Raw genomic sequence first — 17,409 nt, 5'->3', positions numbered from 1 at the left:
CGATGATATCTCGAAAATGTGCCAACCGATTAACTTGAATTTTTTGGCGTTGAATACATTTTAATTTTTCAAATATTAACCAACAGTTTTATTTCATGCAGAGTAATACAATTTAATTTGATAATCATTTCAATTCAACGTTTTGACTCGCGCCGATCGGTGTAGTTTGCAATGTGGCCGCTTGGGGGTGAATTGCGCAACGGCAATTAGGACATTGTGTCGCAACACATTGCGTCACATCGTGTCACAATACATTTGGAATTTAGACCACCGTCAGAATCGATCCCGTTTGCACTTCCATCGGCGTAGTTTCAGGTACGTTGTTTTTCTGTCCCTGAAGATTTCAACATACTGTAGTAACAAGTCACAACAATAATGAATGACAGATCAAAATACCGAGAAATACTAGACTAATTACAATTTACAAGTCTTCCTTGTTAAATAATTGCACATAGTACGATTTTACTTGCTCACCTGGGGCTTTTTTTCCACAACAACATGCACAACACCGTGAACATGCGATCAAAAATGCCGCCATGCACACATAAATAAGTTCGGCATCCACAGGACAAAGTTTAATATAGGTCTCGCTGTCAAACTTACTACTGACTATACTGACTTGTTTTCTTGACTTATTACGTACGCTACGTTATTGTGATTGTGTTGTAATTATTCGAATGTTTATCAACAATTTTATTTCATATAACAGATGAATACAATTAGATCCGATTATTGTTTCAATTCAACAAGTTGCAGTCCAGTCGATTCGCGCCGATCGGTATAGTATGCCAAATGTGGCCACTTGGGGACGAATTGCGCAACGCCCATCACGACATTATGTCAAAATAGAAAATGCATTTGAGATTTCAAAATGACTCAAGCAGGAAGCGATTGAATTGTTTTTTTGTTAATTTGCCGATAGTAGATTATACTCAATAATTTGTTCTTTAGTTGGGAAGGGGAATGTAATAATAATATTAAAATTTAAAAAATAAATATACGTAGATTAAATTATAAAAATAAATTTTAATTTTAAAAAATTTAGAATAAGAGATGAGTTGTTGTCTTTGCGCTTTTTCTTGTGTGTCGCGTTGTCTTTGCTATCACGCACGTTGCATGGAAAGGAGCAGAGAAACGCAGAAATTAGCAGTCGCCACCGCCACCACCGTCGCCACCGCCACAACCGCCATCGCCACCACCACCGTCGCCACCACCGTCGCATCCGGCGGACGCACCGTCACTCGGAGAACAATCGATGGTAACGATCCCGTCTGCACCGCCATTGACGTAGCCTTGGTTTGCCGTCACTAAAAACAAGGTAAATGATTGACCGATCAAAATATACTAATACGTAGATGCTAATTGTTCTTCTTGTCGCTTCTTGTCGTGAATAATTGCAGTATAGAGTATTTTTTAACTTGCTCACCTGTTTTCCCTTGTTTACCACAACAACAACAGAAACATAATAACAACGTAAATGACAAAACGGACAACAAAGTTATTACAACAACGCAAATTGTATCCATATTGCAGTTGAATAGTTGTCAAACTCGATAGGAATAATTCGATTATCTTGTATACTAAATAATATTGACTGAATTTATTCTTGACTTGTTGAACTTCAGACCACTATCAGAGAAGCGTTGTTTTGAAATAGGTAAAAGTGGGCACGTTTCGTCCATTTTTATATACTTGTGTTTTCCTATAAGCCAACATAGGGAAAGAAAATTTTTTGCACAGACTATCTCCTTTTGTCAGCTTTTTTTCTTCTTCAGGAGTTAGTGTGTGACTTTTATTCGCGCCGCTTTCTTTCGCAACAATGAGTCAAGCTAGGCAAAAATTTTTGTTATTTTTGCTCGTTATGTTGTGTTATCAGAATTGATATAAAACACCGCGTCAAGCAAGGCCAAATGTTATTATTGTCACGAGGAACTAGGGCTTACAGCCGGTTCTTCGTACAGGACACCCCTCATTGGATTTCACTTGTAACTAGTGCACGAGGAACTAGGGCTCACGGCCGGTTCCTCGTATACCCCTCATTGGGTTTCCTTCCCAGCTAGAAAGGTTATCAGACGTGTTAGGCCTAAACAGACATGTGTATGGCCTGGCCGTCAGGGAACCATGTAACTGTAGCAGTGTTCTTTGTGGGTTTGGGTAGTTGGTCGCTTTCCCTTAAATAGACGGGGAAAGTGTGCTTCCTCTCTCTCTTTTCTCTCTCTCTCTCTGCTTCTAGACGTGTTTAGTTGTAGTGCTTACCAAATACACGCCTGTCAAAGTGACCTTGTCACAATTGGTGGAGACGCAGGACGAAAACCTAACTTTTCGTACGTGTCGTTTTTCTTTTTTTTTCCCCATACTTCTTTTCTCTTGTCTTTGATTTCATTGACTATTAGTTCCTCTTCGTTTTTACTCTCCGTTTTGGGTACGTTCTCTTTTTCTTTTTTAGTTTTCAATTGGCAGCATTAGTTCCTTCATAGTATAACTCTACTTCTTTTTTATACTTGTCTGTTAAGTCGACTATTCAAACTTTTATTTTTGATAGCATTCGTGTTCTCTCTCTCTTTTCCCCTCGTTAGTTTTCTTTTGTTTTCCTTGCATACTATATTAGTTTCTATTTTTTTTTGGGGGGAGGAGGGGTTTGTTTTGATTGTTTCTGATTTTAATTCTCGTTCAAACGCATCGCGTCACGTCGTCTTTATATCGGATAGTTCATTGTTTTTACGGGCTCGTTTTTTCCGTAATTCGTTCGATTTTTTGGAGGTCGAGGTCAATCAAATACGTTTCTTTTTAGCCTCAGGTGTTGGTAGTGACATTTTTTTTTCTCCCTTTGTCACACTCGATTTTGCGCGTATTTTTGCTTAGTATTTTTCTTCTTTTTTTTCAAATTTTACTTTCGGCTTTCTCTTTTTTTTCTTACGCTCCTCTCTGTTCGGTTCTTTCCTCGATCTGTTCTAATTTCCCTGTAAACATAGTAAAAGCTCTATTGTTCGTGGTGTCTCAGTCTAAACATTATCAAACTTTACTGTGACATTTACTACTCGTGCACTGTAACACAACCTTGAATTCATAGTTTACCTGAGTGATCGGGACGATTTAGTGACATTACGACAAACAACTTTCTCTGTTATGTACAAGTACTAGTTCATGACTACGAAAAGGAAACTTTCGTCTCGATACCCGTCGTGCGGTAGGGCATCCAGTCGTCGGTTACACCCTGAACTTTTTCTCCCTTTAGAAGAAGTAGTGGCACCTTCCAAAGTTGCAACTAGCAGCGACATTTCAAATACGCCTCCTACACCAGTGGACTCAGCCGCATCCAGTATACAAGTAAACGATACTAAAAACAACGATAACACCTCTACTTCCTCCAGTTCGGCAGAAGATAGCGACTCTGATTCATCCGTGGGAACGGTTCAGCGCGTCCCGCAACTCCCTATTGTCGTACCAACAATGGCTGTGAGCGTACAAAAATTTATCGCTCCTCCTATTTTTGCGGCGCTTTCTTCTGATGATGTTTTGGATTGGTTGGAACGATACGAAATGGCAGCAGTTTATAATCGTTGGTCAAACGACGATCGGGCTCGCAATTTTCCTATGTACTTGGATGGGGCGGCACGGAAATGGTTTTTAGTTCATACTCATCCGAGCCATTGGGAAAATTTACCGATAAGACCAAATCCGGCAGATCCAACGTTGCCTCAGCTACCGGCCGCGACGGGATTGAAGGATCAATTTACTGCAGCATTTAAACAAGCCAATTTTTCTTTAGTCCAGGAAAGCAAGATTAGACAAAGGGAACAGGGAAACGAGGAAGATGTTGTCTCCTACTTTTATGACATTGTGAATATGTGTCGTATGGTTAATCCTGCTATGTCGCAAGAGCAACAGCTTCAATACCTTTACCGTGGGTTAAAACCGACATTGTTTGCAAAAATTTATCCACTTCAACCACCGACAACAGCTGACTTTTTAGAGCTAGCGAAACTACATGCGGAAACTTCAATTTTGCTGAACAACAAAGTTTTGTCACAGTCGCTGTTAGCGGTTTCTCAAAAACAACCTCACACTGCTTCTCAGACACCTACACTTACTGATTCTGCTCAGACTAATCTAGTTACACAATTCGCGGAAATTTTAAATCAACTTCATCAAACCATTCAAGGTCTTCCACGACCACTAAATTTCATCCCTCACGGATCACATTCACCGTAGCAGTGGGGTATATGATGTCACAGACGACGTTCCAGCTGTACATCGTTTGGAACCCATACGTGCCTCCTGTGCATCTCTCTGAAGAATTCCGTTATTTTGTGTTTTGTTTCTTTTCGTTTGGATACTTCAATTATCTTTCATTTCTTTTCTTTTCTGGTCTTCTTTCTTGTTTTCTATTATTTTATGTTTTGCCTCTATATATATATTTTTTGTTTTATTTGTGGGGTGAAAAATGTCATGGTCAATCGGGGCGATTGACTTCAACAGGGGGGGATCTGTCACGAGGAACTAGGGCTTACAGCCGGTTCTTCGTACAGGACACCCCTCATTGGATTTCACTTGTAACTAGTGCACGAGGAACTAGGGCTCACGGCCGGTTCCTCGTATACCCCTCATTGGGTTTCCTTCCCAGCTAGAAAGGTTATCAGACGTGTTAGGCCTAAACAGACATGTGTATGGCCTGGCCGTCAGGGAACCATGTAACTGTAGCAGTGTTCTTTGTGGGTTTGGGTAGTTGGTCGCTTTCCCTTAAATAGACGGGGAAAGTGTGCTTCCTCTCTCTCTTTTCTCTCTCTCTCTCTGCTTCTAGACGTGTTTAGTTGTAGTGCTTACCAAATACACGCCTGTCAAAGTGACCTTGTCACATTATCAGATCCCAACCCGATCCCAACACAAGTTATCAGGGAAATAATTTATTAAAGCTATATAACCATTTAAAGCACATAGGCCTACACATCATAAATTGCACAATGCCGGGTTAATAATCTGGTTCTAGTTTTATTTGGCGATCCATTTTTGCTGTCGGCTTGTTTTAATAACATTGTCCTCTTATGATGATTACTTAACTAACTGGGGGATATTTCACGTGCGTTGCGATAATAGGTGTGTGATGCAATAATGCAATGGACTATGGGGTGCGGATTGAACACTTTTTCCAAAAAAAATGTTCAAAAATCGATTACCATATTTGATCTGAAAACAAATTGATAATCGATTCGAATATTGAAACCAAGTTGAAAATAAATTCAAAAATTGAAAATGTTTTGAAATTGATTTCATAAATTGAAAATGATTTTGAAAAATGAAAATGATTTCGAAAAACTAAAATGAATTTGAAAAACTAAAATGATTTCGAAAAATGAAAACGAATTTGAAAAATGAAAATGAACTTGAAAAATGAAAATGAACTTGAATATCCATACAATTTCGGGAGTGCGATATGACACCACCCTACTCTATCCCCAGCTCTCTCCGGATGCTATAGCCACCCCGAGACAACTGACTAGCCATTGATGGCTATGTCGCTGATTCCAGCCAGCAAGGCCGTCAGCGATACTGTCAGCCCTTGCCGGGCGGTGCTGGCCACCGCTGCCGCCACAACGGCCGCCGCTAAAGTCTCTCTCGACCGCAGGCCGAGTATTACCCTACACAAAAATAGATTACACGATCCAACGTGAAAAGTTTCATGTTCCTGCAGTAAATGACACACAGCCTACCCAGCAACGATGAAGACGGAACGGCCGAATGGGTGGCTTTCACCTGAGAAAAGTTCCAGTCACGCCTCGGTATGACGTTCTCGCGAAGTTCTCGTCATTCCACTAACTGCCAACTGCCCGGAAAGAAGTGTTCTGGTACGTTTCGCTGGATAGGCCTATGCGTCCTGTACTGCTGCGATACTCTGCCGTTCAATCCGACGAGAAGAAGAAGGCGGACACGCCTTCTTGCTGACGTGGATCCTCATGTTGGTGCTGGCCCTGCTGGAAATTATCCGCTATCTGAGCGGATTGGGGAGCTGGACTTCTCTATTGTCTCTACGTCTTTGCCATGTGGTCCACTTGCGCCGGAAGTGATATACAATTGGGCCATTTCCAAGGAAGAGCTCATTGGAAGGATGGCTCTGTCTCAGCTGCAGCGACGGATTGAACACCAAAAATTGGCGCAACGTCTATCTTTTCTACCATCATGGAGCCAGCGGACATGGCGGTGGAGGCCAAAGAAGAGGATCCAAATGGGCCATGCCAAATGGTCATGTTGCTCATGTCCGTTTCAACAGAAAAGCTTTTTTTTCATGGCCGGCCTCAAATAACAGTAGTCGTATAGGAACATGAAACTTTTCACGTTGGATCGTGTAATCTATTTTTGTGTAGGGTAATACTCGGCCTGCGGTCGAGAGAGACTTTAGCGGCGGCCGTTGTGGCGGCAGCGGTGGCCAGCACCGCCCGGCAAAAGGGCTGACAGTATCGCTGACGGCCTAGCTGGCTGGAATCAGCGACATAGCCATCAATGGCTAGTCAGTTGTCTCGGGGTGGCTATAGCATCCGGAGAGAGCTGGGGATAGAGTAGGGTGGTGTCATATCGCACTCCCGAAATTGTATGGATATTCAAGTTCATTTTCATTTTTCAAGTTCATTTTCATTTTTCAAATTCGTTTTCATTTTTCGAAATCATTTTAGTTTTTCAAATTCATTTTAGTTTTTCGAAATCATTTACATTTTTCAAAATCATTTTCAATTTATGAAATCAATTTCAAAACATTTTCAATTTTTGAATTTATTTTCAACTTGATTTCAATATTCAAAACGATTATCAATTTGTTTTTAAATCAAATATGGTAATCGATTTTTGAAAAGTTTTTTTGGAAAAAGTGTTCAATCCGCACCCCATAATGGACAGTCACTGTTAAAACGGTTACTAAATTTTCGGGGTTGCCAACCACGAAAAAAACGGAACGCCCCCGAAATTTTCGTATGTAGCCTAAATTTTCGTGGTTATTGGCACGAAGTCCGCTGTTCTCACCAAAACCCCAAAATTTTGGTAGTTGTAACCCCCAAAAATACATGGTTAAGACTGAACACAAAAAGTAAATCAACGGCAACGCTGAATTAGTGATCGTGCTTACTTCTTCCAGAAACAAAGTTCCGAGTTGTTCGTGTTCGAATGGCGGCTAATCTACGTTATGGTAGTAATACATTTTTGCAAGTCTACAAAAAGTGTGTTTGTTGAATTCATCAATTGTTCAATTAATGGGTCTTATGACATTGTCTTGCTAAACCATGTTGAAGAAAGAGATAAGAGAAATGATCTAGAGAAAATGTGTCAAGTCCTGCAGCATAAAAGCACTGAACCGACTTTGTCTCGTGTGTTTCAACTATTTTTTTCAGAAACTTAACGAATTATTGTTAAATATAATTGACTAATGACAGTTTATTGTAATTTAGATGGTGAATCTGTACAGTTGGATGACAGTGATGGGCAGCATGTCTCTAATCAAGCTTTCCCCGTTAACACAAGACAGAGTTTGAATGACTCAATTCTGCTATGTAAAAATTGCCATTGATGAGGAAGTAAGCCTTCTACCGAACATTTATCGATAATTGACTAAGGATATTTTATTGTAATTTAGATGGTGAAACTCAACAATTGGATGACAGTGATGGGCAGCCTATCTAATCAAGCTTTCAACATTGTTAACACAAGACAGAGTTTGTACGACTCAATTCTGCTACATACAAATTGTCATTGATAAAGAGAGTAAGCCATCTACAGAAAGGTTCCAACTCTATTGAAGAACAAACCTTCACCACACCCTGATTTGTTTTGTTGTGGATAGAATGTCCAAATTCAAGTTAGGACAAAAAAGACTAGTAAACAAACGTGAGTAGGCCTATGCTATAATATATACAACACTGTACTTCATTTAATTTTTGAATTTCTTTCGATTCTCGGTAGGGTATTATAGAGAGGAGAGACTGGTGACGTCACGGAAATCTGCCAAAAGTTCGTGGAGAACTGGTTGGCTTATCTACCGTTGATCCTTAAATATGCAGTGAAGGCGAAGAAGACAATTGATGCTGTGAGTCGAAGACCAGCTTATTGCAAAGTGTTAAAGTGCTTAACTGTTAGTATCTAATTGTGTTTTTGTCATTCTACACTGTGGCTTCGAAGTTGTATTGAAATAAAACGTTATTAACTCGATTTTGAAACTATTTCATTTATTGTTTGCCAACTCTCGCTATATTCATATAATTAAGGGTACATACAGCTATAATTTAGATCCTATAAATTGACGTTAAATTCTCCAAAAAATTGGTACCAACAACCACGAATTTTTCGTTGTGGTTTATTATACGACTTTTTCGTATTGAACAACCACGAATCTCCCACTATTAATTTTTGGGAGCTACAACCACGAAAAAGTCGTGAAATGTTTTAACAGTGGTTGCCACATTATGTCAATAAATTTACAATTTACAGATTATTGCTCGTAAGCGACAGAGTTTCTTTTTTAGTTGCGCTATGTAAAGGCACAGAAAAGTTCGTCAACCAGAAATAACCGAGTTCAGCAGCACTTTAATCAATCCAAGTCCAGCAAACGGGAGTCAATACCAGCAGTAGGCTTATGCATCGCTGTCGCCATTTCGTAACTTGGCAAGGGATCGTTCTCTTTGTGAACACACGTTTCATAAGAAGGAATAGCGAGGGACAAGTTGGTGCGCTGGCCTCAGTTGGATGTTTGTTAATGCCTCCCGGGCCGAGATTCCACTTCAATTAATGAAGCCTTTCTCCGATTATCAAGCCCGTCTATATTAAGCGTCTGAGCAACCACACTTGTTTTTAAAGTGGGCTCAAAATTTGACAGCGGTACAGATACGCAATAACCTAGTCCAAGAGATAAAATGTATAGACACCAGATACCTACTTGAAACCGCAGGTTATTCCTAAATTAAAGTACCGGGCTGGTTAAAGGCATAAACCAGCATACAACGTCATCGCTAATCCTTAGTAATACAACGTCATCACCAACCATGGTAGTTTCTGGTCTAAAGGTAATTATCAGCTGATTTTTTTACTTTTTTCTTGTCTGGGAGAATTCGAATTAGACTGGAAAGTTGAAAATAATATTATCCTTCAGCAGGTGAGAAAACCGCTTTAATTGTTGTTGATCGGTATGTTTAATTCAGGTTTGCTTAATTAGGAGAGAGGTCGATTTTTTATAATTTTGTTTATCGATATCTTACGAATGACTATTTTTTTTTTAAAATGAGGTGTGTATTCGCCGAAGGCGAATGTTACCAATTTATTGTCATAGGCATGGTAAAATACAAGAGTCACATTATTATGAAGTAGAGATAAAATAAGGATGAGAGAGGAGGATGGGAGAAGATAGAGGGAACCGAGAAGAAAGATTAGGCAGAAGATCGAAAGTAGAACTGGAATTCTGGAAAGAGTGAAGCGGAGCGGCACGCGATTGAAAAACTGAGTAAAAAGAATAAGAAGACTAAAAAGAATAAAAAGACGCCGCTGCCGACCCCCCAGATGGTCCGGGGCGACGAGATGCTGATTTGGATGTCACCAGCACCGCGAAGCAACGGACGACTCTTACGGCCACGGTCCGGTTAAGGCGCCCGCTAGAGCCTGAGGATGAAAGCAGGGTTAAAAGCGAATGACTATAATTAGAATATTACTTTCATCTGCATTTCGTTTTCGTTTACAACTTTACAATAAATTAGCTACAAGTTCGAAAAGGTCTTTATAAAGAGACGAAGTTTTTAGATCCCAAAGATAACGGTATTAAGATCACTATTTTGGAAGCGTGGCTGCACGAAAAATAGCTAGCAGGACAAATAAAATTTCAAAAATGTGGTCATTTCAAAAAAGTAAAAGCAGCGGTAAATAAAACCAAGAATATGAATTGAATGATATTAGGAGTTTAAATAGAAGATTATACTTGTTCCAAGTTTGTGAAATGTTAGTTCCTGACTAGCATTTGGCATGAAAGCCCCCTGTCATCATGCATGGCAGTTTGTTTCCGCACCATGTATCAACCTTTTCCTTTATGCAGATTTCCGGCCTGAGCTAGACATCATGGGACATTCCAAGCCAAAACGACAAAACCTTGCCGCGGTCATATTCTCGAATTATTTTTTTTTATGATAAATCTTAAATATAGGTCAAAATAAGACTTTTTGTCGAAGGGTTTTGAAAAATAAGGGGATGGGTGGGCGTGGCATCGATTTATATTTTTCGTAGGCCTACCCTGTTGATACCGTATTCATTAAATTACAATTTTTGTATTTTAAACTAAAATTAAGGAGAAACTATTGATCAGAATGTGTTAAGGGAATAACAACTTAATTTTAGAAAAAAATCGCGTCGAAATCTGAAGACCCAGGTGGCAGCACCATCGATATTTCCGAACGCTAAAACTACTCTACTTTGAACTATGCGCTAGGGATGACGTCACAAGTTTTTCCATTTTTTATTCGATCATAATATAGTAAGATATAACTAGTTTAAGTATACAAAAGATGGTAGTTCTAACTTAAGTAGAAAAAATTTAAAAAATTCCATAAAATTTAAAAAGTGTCAAAATCACTCTTTTTTGAAAATTCACAGAAAAGGTGTTGACACTTTTTGGTTCGTGAAAATTACACATTGTATAGCTTAGTATGTCTTCAAAAACATATCACAAATTTGGATGTGCATTATTTTTTGTTTTTGAGTTATAAGCGTTTTTCTGTGATATGGTAAAAATTAAAAGTTCAATAGGATTTACTATAGTAAAAAAAATTAAAAAATATTACGTGCGATTAGCCGATTACCAGAGTGTATTTTAATGTTGGGATTTGAAAAAAAGTATTCGTTAACGACATTCTCGAGTATTTGTAAATAGTATCAGGCAAATAAAAAAAAATTTATTTTGATTTCGATTTTTGATTTTTGATTTTTTTATCAACAATTTTTTGATTTGCCTGATAAGTGATAACGAATACCATTTTTTCAAAGTCCGACATTAACATACATTAAAATTAAAATACACTCCCATTCCGCGGGGAAAGGGAGCACGTGCATAAAAGGCATAGGGAATAAAAACGAAATTTAAAAATTCATAACTCTTGACCAGATTGCGGAACAAGTTTTATTCTTTTACCAGATGTTCATCATACTACCACCTATAACTGGTACAAATTTGGGTTCAATCCGAAAGACCAGATTTTTTCAGCTGACTATTTACAAAATACGTATATTTGAACTGAGATTGCTCCATTAAGACAAAATCTTTTTCAGTTACAAATACATCATTAGAAAGAGAAAACAATTCTCTTTTTATCGTTATTTTTTCGTAATTTTAAAATAAATTTAAATGACCTGCGCAGTAATTTAAATGACCTGCGCAGTAATGTAAATGAAAAAAAAACGCGATAAAATTTGTAAAAAAACGCAAAACTTTAACATTTAATTAAAGGCTTCCCGTTCATGATAAAAAATCCTTTGATATAATGTTTCTTCATGTTATGAAGAACACGCGATAAAAAAATGAAGCAAATCAAATTTTTTTTGCGACGAAAAAATTCGAAATTCGGCGGAATGACTTACAAAAGTATCTAGACTCTAGAGACAGTTCTGACTTTTCCGACCCAATCGTTGATTCTTCGTTTTCGGACGGATCCATTCAGTATACAGTAGGCACACAAAGTATCCGGACACCCGAGAGAACCTTTTGGGAAAGCGCTGTTTTCGCAAGGCGAAAAAGTAGTCAAATTTTTATTCGATTTGAATGAAAATTTTTCTGTAGGTTCTCTCGGGTGCCAGGAACAATCCTAATTTTTTTTAGAATTTTAAAATAATGGGAAGGGTAGGTTTTTGTCGAACCTAAAAGTATCCGGACAGTAGTGAGGCCCATATGTAAATGGGCTCACTTTAGGTTCAAATTGTGGCTCACTGGGAAATGCTAGAGAAACGCAAACGGTCTTAAAAAAAGATCTGCGTTTCTTCTATGGCACCCGTCACGAGTCACGAGTCACGATTTTTTAAAACAATTAATATTCTTTCCATTCCCACCCTCAAAATTGATTTCGTTCAGATCTCCGTTTATGATAGCCATGCACTGCTGCCGGGTCTACGGAATTTCTTACTCTCCCCCCAGTACCTACTAAACCCCTTTGTTTCAGAAAAACGTGGGGGGAGAATAAGCAATTCCGTGTCTCTGATCAAACCTTAAATGGCTCTGATCCAACCAGGATCCAACTAATCGCAAAAAATTTGCAATTAATCTAAATAAATTAGATGGTGAGAAGTGGTTTCAGTTCAGTCCCTCGCACGCCCCCTGGATCACCCATATTGTTTCATCCCTTCCCTAATAATATTTTTGATTCACGATTCAGTGATTCGCTCTGATTCAAATTTGATCAATAGTTCTATGGACGTTGCTTGTAGACATCCTTGAGAAGTAGTCAAGATCAAACATTTTTAATTTTTCTTACGAGATTACCAGCATATTTGCACTCATGGTATTTGGTTATTCAGTTTGAAAATTCCGATGAATTGTTTGAAATATGTCATTTAGAAAAGTGGCAAGTGTTTTGTGACTGGATTTAAAAGTAATTTTAAAAATAGAAGAACTGTTCAGCCAAACTATTTTTTGCACATTGATGAATGATTAAAATGACATAGTTATTCAAATATTTAAGAATCGTGTTTAATATCTAAAAGTTAATGTTCGATGCTCATTGTTCGCTTTCATGCAGATGGCTAGTGCACAAGGTGCAGCTGGTGGTGAATCAGAAAAGGAAAAAAACATTATTTCAGTCGAAAACAAATATGAAAGACGATATCAAAGTTTTATCTGCTGAAAATGATGATGAATACAGGCTAACACTGATTTTGCTCAAGTTCCACATGGTGGAAGGTTTTATCTTCAAGCTTTGCCAAATACTGGAACTTATGAACCTGGCATTACTTTTATTTCCATCTCACAGTGCTCCTTTGGGTAATAACTTAGTGTCTCTCAGCCCGTTGGTTCCAGCACTAAAAGCACAAACTGCCAGCCAACCAGATTACAAATTCATTCATGTATCTGCTGATACTCGTCATTTCGAACCTGAAGCTTGTATTAAACAACAAACAGCAAATGTTACACAACAGAAAATTTGGATCATCCGAAGAGGCTTGTTTGCTCAATGGGCTCACATAATAGCAGAGTTGCCCCTACATGGAGTTGAATCTACACTGAAGGCAAATGTAGTACAGGTAGATATTGTTTTTGTCTTTAACTTGCAAATAAAATAAAATTTCATTTTGAATTTTCAGAGCCATGGTAATAGTGCTGGAGTTGCAGATGAGTAGATCCCATGGTGCAAATTCAGCTGAGTGCTAATGCTGTGCAGGTAGGGGAGAACGGGGTCATCTTGTACAACATTTTTATTTTTTATTATTTATTATTTTATTTTTCAAATATTTCTTTTTGTATTTATTTTTTTGAAATATTTTTTACATGCATTGTAAAGTATCCTCTTGTCTACCTACCCTATTTTTTATTAATTTTTCCGTTTGAAAATAAAGGAGTTGTAACGGTTTTTACGAAGTCAATTTTTTGTACCAAAAGAAAGTAATGATATTGGGGTTTAAACATTAAAAAAAAGGACTCCAACCCCAATATCCTTACTTTTGTAAATTTAATTTGAATTCCAAATAAATGATTAAAAAGAGAAATAAATTCTCTATCTTTCCTCTGTTTTTTAAATCTGTAGCACAAACGGTATTGGAACAAATTGATTTTTAACGAAAAAAATCAATTTTTTAAATTAAAAAACCAAAACTTTGGGATTTTTTATCTCCCATTCGGTAAACAGGAAAAATGTTTCCCTTAACAGAAAATTTTAAACAAACACAATGAACACACTGTAAAAAAATTAAAAAAATCGGTGATGTCGAGCGCCAAAATTAATTCGATTTCAGCGGAATGACCCAGAGTTATGAGTGTTTCTGTAAAGAGCGGGGTAGATTGGACATTTTACGGGAATTCGGGCCCTCAGGCTACTAAGCCCCTCCCACTGCTATAGTTAGCGTTGTCCAAATACACCCCAAAAACTGCTGTCCAATTTGACCCAACCCTACACTTTTTTGTATTTTGAAATCTTTTAATGTACTTGACATTAAAATGTAATTTTTACGATAAACATAAAGGAATGAAAACTCTAGTTATATCTTTAATTTGTTTATTAAGGTATCACGTTTTTATGTTATTTTATAGCTATTGAAATGGAAAAAAAAAATTACATCAAACTCCCCTATTATTTTTATTTTGCGATAGTATCCAAAATAATCACGCGATCTCAATAAAAAATTTTATACGTGATGTAAAGCACTAAATTCTACATGAAAAATTAAAAAAATTAAATTTTCTCTTCTGAACTGAGGGAATTATTACATTTGTCCAATATGACCTGTATCCATCATGACCCCGTTCTCCCCTATACAAAACATTGTTTTTGTCTTGTATTTGCATAGTAAGTGAAATATTCTCTTTGATAGGATTTGCAGAGAATTGTTAAAGGTAGAGCTGGAGGTCTCTTGGTGCAGATGAAAATGCAGAACAGTACGAATCAACAAGTGTGTTATACTGGAATTTAACCAATGGCATCTGGTCAGTCAAGGCCTCAGCAGCTTCAACACCCGCTAAACTTCCAGAAATTTCAAAAATTGCTGCATATTGAGCAACAGAGGCTATGCTTGAAGTCAAAATGCTCTACCGGTAAGAAAGAAACTATTTTAGTCTAAAACTTGTATTATCAAAATGATTTTTCGTTTTGCAGAACACTGTTACAAGAGCTGGAGTTGCGTGTTGCGTGATGCAGTCTCAAATGCAGAAGAGCGCTAATCAATAGCCATTGAATGCCGCAGTTCGTCCAATGGCATCTGGTAATATGAGGCCTAGGCACCTTTAAAACTTCCAACAACCACAGCATGTGCGGTATCATAAACCACAGAAAAGACATAACGAAAAAGTCGAAGAGAACGCGGAAGTTTCTGAGACGTACGCTGATTACCTACCACCCGTCAAAATTACACGGAAAGATCCAGATCTGGTTTTGGAAACCGCGTCGCATTTACCATTGGCAGCTGTAGCTGATCGTCCAATCGTCAGTGCCAAAATGATCAATCAAGAGCAAAGGTTTGCATTTTTGAAGAAGAAAAAGGAGAAGAAAATGCAGAAGAAGATACAGAAGAAGGTGGAGAAAAAGAAAGCGGAAGAAGCAGCTGAAGCTGCCACTCGTATCCTGATAAGAAACCATTGTATAAGTTGTTAATAATATTTATCCTTTAAAATCTAGATGGCAGGAATGACAACGATCTATACGGCGAAAAGGATGACTTCATGACCAAATGGGTCTAAAAGCAGCTACCTGTAGTTTAACGTAAAAACTTTAACGTTTTTAAATTTTAATCCGTTATTTTTAAAGTTTCTTAATTTTCTTCCAGGGGAAAAATTCGAAATAAGACGCTTTTGCAGCAAAATTTCCTCAAGAAAAATTTAAGAGTATGCCGTGAGCCTTGCTTAACTAAAATGCGTTGTGTTTTGTGTGGGTCATGCACAACTCGCGCAAAACCCAGGCTTTTGGTGTAATTTAAGCAGTAGGACTGCAGATGTTTATTTTCATCTGTTATCTTCTGTCAATTTCACTCTGCTGCTGGAAATGCTTGTGGCGATCTGAGTTCGTGTGAAAGGTTTTTTTGTGCAAAGATTGTAGGATGTGTCAAAATTTATTGAACAAGGATAAACAGGTTGAAAACCATGCGTTCAAAATCTTTAAACCAGTTTTGTAACTTGAATAATTTGGATCCCTATCACGCTGGACTGGACTTTAGTGCAACTTAATTGACTACCTTGATAGATATAATTCTGTTTTCTAATGAAGTAAGAGCTCTCTGAATTTTTTACACCCATTTTTGTCATATTAGGTTAGCGAGTGTAGTTTATGGAAGAACTCAATTGAACCTAGTAAATTTCTTCCGATTCATTCTAAAGGTGCTTTCACACTGCCACTAACGCAACGTTACGGAGCAAAGTGTAGCGTAGCGCCACCTGGTGGTGTCATATGGTATATGGGTATGGTATTTGGTATATAGTGGTATACATTCTTATATCTTATATGGGAACTCAGTGTGTCGACCTTTTCTCGAAACTCTGATTATGATCAACTTAACTGTTAAGGCAAAATAAACTTATTTAATTTGAAATTTCAACATAACAGTCTCAAACTTATTTTTCTAATTTGTGTTTATTTATTCGCCAAAATGATTGTAGAGGGAGGTACTATTGAACTGACATCATTGTTGTTCTATTTTCAATTTAAGGTAAACTTTTTTTGTACAATGAACTTCAAAACAATAATCACCAAATAAATGTAGGATATTGCGCATTAATGCGCAATGCCTTTTTCTCTCCTCCATCCACTATGTGCTATCTGGCAACGCTGTCTATCTGACAAGCGCCGTCATCTGCTATCCTCTCCATCTAGTTCTGTCTCTTGTACCATAGCTATGCTTGTTAACTCGTGTGAGGATGGTAAATACACGCAGACCCTGCCTCTAAATAAAGTGACTCTTATTGAAAACAAACCCCTCCGGTAAGAGATGTATTGTTCATGTGTTTATGTGTCATGACATCAAGGCGATCCCCTGACGGGTAGACAATGATACACCACAATCATGTGCGAGTCTCATATTCTATGCATCTGATCTATAACAACAAATAGGTATGAATCGATACACTCTCATTCAAATGAGTGCTACTTAGCGCTACTTATAAGATGCGAAATGGAAAGTTCAACTTATAAGTTGAGAAACGCTTCTTAGAAAGAAGGGGGCACAACTAAATGTCATAGTAGAGTGTCTACTTGGTCGTACGTTGCGAGCGCTACTATAGCCTTATACTGCTGTACGTTGCGAGCACTACTAGCGGATCTAGCCCTTTTCCCTATATAGAATACCGCATATACCCCTTCACACGCTTGCTCTATTCTTTACTAATCTTAAGAAGTATATACAAAACAATATAAATGAGAAATTCAAATGTATTGGCTTCAGAGTTGAGACATACTAACTAAATGTAACGATAATAAACTTCATATTTGAATAGATTAAAGTCAAGGGATAAAACAAAATTCAAAGAGGCTGGATGGACTCGAGACGGGATACAAAGTCAGCACAAAACACAGCACAACACAAAAACAGAACAACAAAGAACTTTAAAAGCAATACTAGAAATTTGCCCTAATGGCACGAGATCCAATAAAAATTCAATGGTTGTGCAAGTGAACCGGTGCATAGAAGAAACGGCTGTTTGTTGGCTGCCTTTTCCGCCTCGGTCCGTTTGTTAACGTAAACTTCTATTTCCGTGTTTTCTTCCACAAA

The 17,409-nt window shown here is 37.8% G+C and overlaps 1 protein-coding gene and 2 long non-coding RNA genes across 5 annotated transcripts in view; all 3 read left to right on the top strand.

Annotated features, from left to right (window-relative positions):
* LOC124344296 (protein lifeguard 1-like) overlaps positions 1–17,409 on the top strand; it is a 122,443-nt gene that overhangs the window by 84,948 nt on the left and 20,086 nt on the right. The window lies entirely within an intron of this gene.
* On the top strand, positions 7,259–8,098 carry LOC124344308. The gene is made up of 4 exons (XR_006919659.1): positions 7,259–7,349; positions 7,431–7,556; positions 7,616–7,866; positions 7,942–8,098. It is a non-coding gene; the product is annotated as an uncharacterized LOC124344308 (long non-coding RNA).
* LOC124344307 lies at positions 12,906–15,994 on the top strand. Of its 2 annotated transcripts, XR_006919658.1 has the most exons (6): positions 12,906–13,242; positions 13,303–13,379; positions 14,536–14,746; positions 14,808–15,288; positions 15,327–15,410; positions 15,475–15,994. It is a non-coding gene; the product is annotated as an uncharacterized LOC124344307 (long non-coding RNA). The 2 variants fall into 2 exon arrangements; XR_006919657.1 differs by lacking the exon at positions 15,475–15,994 and having other exon boundaries at positions 15,327–15,411.

The sequence above is a fragment of the Daphnia pulicaria genome, chromosome 6, assembly GCF_021234035.1.
Source record: "Daphnia pulicaria isolate SC F1-1A chromosome 6, SC_F0-13Bv2, whole genome shotgun sequence".
In the NCBI taxonomy this organism is placed as follows: Eukaryota; Metazoa; Arthropoda; class Branchiopoda; order Diplostraca; family Daphniidae; genus Daphnia; species Daphnia pulicaria.
Note: the sequence above shows the minus strand (reverse complement) of the source record. Positions and strands in the feature narration are given on the sequence as shown.